The sequence below is a fragment of the Sinocyclocheilus anshuiensis genome, unplaced genomic scaffold (assembly GCF_001515605.1).
Source record: "Sinocyclocheilus anshuiensis isolate Anshui unplaced genomic scaffold, SAMN03320099.WGS_v1.1 scaffold73, whole genome shotgun sequence".
Lineage (NCBI taxonomy): Eukaryota > Metazoa > Chordata > Actinopteri > Cypriniformes > Cyprinidae > Sinocyclocheilus > Sinocyclocheilus anshuiensis.
The window spans coordinates 77,361-81,168 of NW_015536460.1; positions in this window are offsets into that span (position 1 = coordinate 77,361).

Here is a 3,808-nt window from a genome sequence, read left to right on the forward strand (position 1 = left end):
AGGTTTTGGAGAGTCTCACAGACTCACTGTCTGACACAGCATTGTCACTGTCAATGTCAATGTCATTATTTGAGCTGTGACCGGCAATTTTTTCAAGGTTAAGAGGCAAATCCTCTCCTACCGCACAATTTTGAAGGGGCACATCCTCTTCGCTCTGAAGGTGCACATCCTCTTCGCTCTGAAGGGGCAAATCCTCTTCTCCCTGGAGGGTTCCATTTCGAGGCTTGAAAGGCGGTGCTCTTGGGTTGAGAGGCATGCGATCCTCCTCTTGCCACAGACAGGTTAGTACATACTCTTCCTCTGAGTCACTCTCAGAATTTACTGGAAACCTTCTTTTATCTCTGTTTGTCTTATCCCCTTTGGATATGTTACAAGTGTATTGTGAGCAGAGTCGATCAGGTTTCTCTATTTCAAGGGGCAGAAAGTCTCACAGCAGGAGAAGATTTCGGTGAATGACACGGCTTTTCCCCTTTCCGTTTTCAGGTCTCACCTCATATACAGGACTTTCAGCGTGTTTCCTCTCCTTGACCACATGCACCTGATCTTCCCAGTATGACCGTATCTTCCCTGGACCTCCCCTAGGTGTCAAATTGCGGATCAGGACTCGGTCACCAGGCTGAAGATCTCTCCTCTGAGTCTTCTGATCATAGTGAGCTTTCCCACGGGCGGCTAGTTTTGAAGCGGCCTTTGATGCAATTTGGTACGCCTCATTCATCCTTTCCTTCCAATGAGACACATAGTCCTGGTAAGTGCCATGCATTTCATCCATCTTCAGGTTGAAGAGAATGTCAGTCAGTAAATGAGGAGATCTTTCATACAACAAATAGTATGGGGAGAATCCTGTTGCTTCACTCCTTGTGCAATTGTAGACATGAGCCACTTTGGCCAAGGAATTCTTCCAGTCTGCTTTCTCCTCGTCCGCGAGTGTGCGGAGCATGGACAATAGAGTGCGATTGAATCGCTCCACTTGTCCATTGCCTTGGGGATTGTAGGGTGTTGTGTGATATCCACAGATTCCACAGAGTTCTTTCAGTTTCTTCAGCAATTTGTTGTCAAATTCTTTGCCCATGTCATGGTGGATTTTACAGGGAAAACCAAACTTTAAAGCAAAGTCACTGAAGAGCTTCTCTGCAACTGTCTTTGCAGATTTATCTTTGGTTGCATAAGCCTGTGCGAATCTAGTGAAATGATCCATCACCACGAGAATGTATTCGAAACCTTGCTTGCAGGTCTCCAAATGAAGAAAGTCTATCGAGATCATTTCGAATGGATATGTGGTGTGAATTGGGGTTAAAGGTGCTCGAGTTTGTCTGACTGGCTGTTTCTTTTTCAGACATTCACATACCTTGGTGACAAAGTGCTCTACGTCTTTCTGCATCCTTGGCCAGTAAAAGTGCTCTCGAATGAGGCAGAGGGACCTCTCCACACCCAGATGACCCATAGTGGTGTAGTTCAGTTAGAATCAGGGAGTGGTAAGACTTTGGCAGGAGCAACTGTTCTCTTTGCCTGGTTTTCCTACACAGTACACCATCTTCGCCCACACAGAGTTTGAACCATTGTTTCAATAGCATTGCCACATCAGGATGTTCCGCTTTCACTTCCTCTCTACTTGGCCGTTGATCTTTGTCCTTGTATTTCAGGACTTTCCCAATAATACTGTCATTCTCTTGAGCTTTTCAAATCTGGGCTGGGGTCAGTGGTGGACCCAGGTCACACTGGTCACTCTTTCTCATGAGACTCAAGGCATTGAATTGAAACAACCATGTTACATGTGAGGGATTGTCACACTCCACCACCACTCCTTCTACTGAAGCTTGAAGGACCTCTGGTTGCATTTGTTCTGTGCACTGCTCCATAAACTTGTCGATGTCCAGCGGCATGCGTGACAGACCGTCTGCATCAGCATTACTTTTACCCGGCCGGTATTTTATGGAAAAGTTCAAGTTGGCAAGCTGCGCAACCCATCTGTGTCCAGTGGCATTCAGTTTGGCGGTGGTGAGCACATATGTAAGAGGATTGTTATACGTGTAGACAACAAAGGATGGTGCATAGTACAAGTAATGACGGAAACGCTCACAAACAGCCCACTTCAGCGCCAGAAATTCAAGCTTACCAGAATGCATGTGGTAATTTTTCTCTGAGGCGCTCAGTGTTCTGGACCCGTAAGCTATCACTACCATCTTCCCATTTTGGCGTTGATACAATACTGCACCCAATCCTTCCTGGGATGCATCGCAGGGTAGCACAAAGGACTGAGTGAAATCTGGAAAACCCAGGATTGGAGGTTTTGCGAGATGATCTATCAGGTTATTAAGTGTTGCCTGATGGGTCTGTGTCCACTCAATGGGTGTCCGTGACGCCAAATTGCCTTCTTTCCTCTTCTGGGTAGGTTTTTCTTTCATCACAACCATTTCTGATCCACTTGAACCCTTTTCTCTCGCTGTCAGTAGCTGGTACAGCGGCTGAGCGATGCATGAAAAGTTGGGGATATAAGAACGGTAATAGGACAGGAACCCTAACATCTTCCTTAGGTCACCCACTGTGGACGGCGTCCTTTCCTTCAAGGCCTGCACTGGGGCAAGCTCCGCTGGGTCCATCGTATAACCTTCACCAGACACCATTTTCCTCAGGAACCTCACTTTGCATTTAAAAAGCTCACATCATCTGTCTCATTTCAGCTCTCAGCTCCTCCATGAGCTTTTAAGTGTCTGGAACCTCATTACTGACCTTTTGGTATTCTTTAGATTCCCTTCCTTTTAAAGTTCTGATGGCCATAGCCATACCTGGCTCTTTTGCTGACTGCACAGCCAGGGCAGATGAGTACTCAGTTCGTGGGTCAGTATGGAACTCATGTATGCGGGGAGGTTTACCTGCATGGAGCCTTTTCAGTTTCTCCTGCCTCTCACTGTCCAGCTTAGCAGCCTCATTCACCACTTCGATCAGCTCTTTATCCATTGTCCTGATGTTACTGAGATATGGCTGTATCTGGAACTTCAGAGAGTCACTTATTAGTCCAGTTTCAATTGAACGCAGAAATTTACGCTGGATGGTATCTCTACTATCGCCGTCATCATCGCCATCCTCAGGTTTCCATAGTAATTTCTCTTTCAATTCAATTGCTCTGAAGATAAAATTCTGAACTGACTCTCTGGGTTCTTGGGATATGTTTATGAGCTGGTGGTACAGAGCAGTTGTTCTGTCAACTCTGTAGTGGCCTTTTAAGATGGTGTATAATGACTGGAGCGTCAGACCACGCTTAATCTCCAACATATCTCTCAGGGGTAACCCTGGAGTGACAGCCCTGACCACTGCCTCTACTATTTCAGTCTCAGAGTGGCCCTTTTCTAATCCCACTTCCATCTGGCGAATTAGACTAGGGTAGGACAATTTTTCTTTTTGTCCACTTTCTCCTATCTGTCCCCAGATCTTGAATTTTCTTCTTAGAGTCACTTCGGTCAATTTCTGAGACGGTTCAATCCTCTTATCATACCTTGTTTTACTTTTAAAAGGCTTGTGACTGTCTATCATCTTTTCAGCCTTACAGTAACTTTCCTCTTCTTTTTGTGAGTCGCTAAGATGCCTTTCTTCCAGCCCTCTTACTTGAGTTGGTTTCTCTACCATCACTTCCACATCAGTGGTGCCTTGTTTTACCTCATTAATGAATGACCATAGATCTCTTAAGCACTGAATGACCTCACTTTCCCCCTCGTTCTCCTGCATCTCGTCCAACATACTTTCGATTGTCTTAAAGGTGTCATATGATGCGATTTCAATTTTTCCTTTCTCTTTGTAATGTTGCTGTTTGAGC